This window comes from Penaeus monodon, chromosome 19, assembly GCF_015228065.2.
Source record: "Penaeus monodon isolate SGIC_2016 chromosome 19, NSTDA_Pmon_1, whole genome shotgun sequence".
Classification (NCBI taxonomy): Eukaryota; Metazoa; Arthropoda; class Malacostraca; order Decapoda; family Penaeidae; genus Penaeus; species Penaeus monodon.
In genome coordinates this window covers 47,571,378-47,571,588 of record NC_051404.1, presented here as the reverse complement: position 1 = coordinate 47,571,588, position 211 = coordinate 47,571,378, and positions in this window count along the sequence as shown.

Genomic DNA, 211 nt, shown 5'->3' with positions numbered 1-211 from the left:
GTGTTTACAGATGTATGAGAGATGCAGGAAGGGTATAAATAAATAGGGATAGCTTGACAGAGTACGAAAAAGTAACTGAATACATGTATTTCTTGCTTTGTGGTTATTTGTTCTCACTGATACCCTTTCAGCACATATATTTATGTTTATGTTTATAAACACACGTACAAAAACATAAAGCCTCAACTATCCATCCACACACACACGCAAG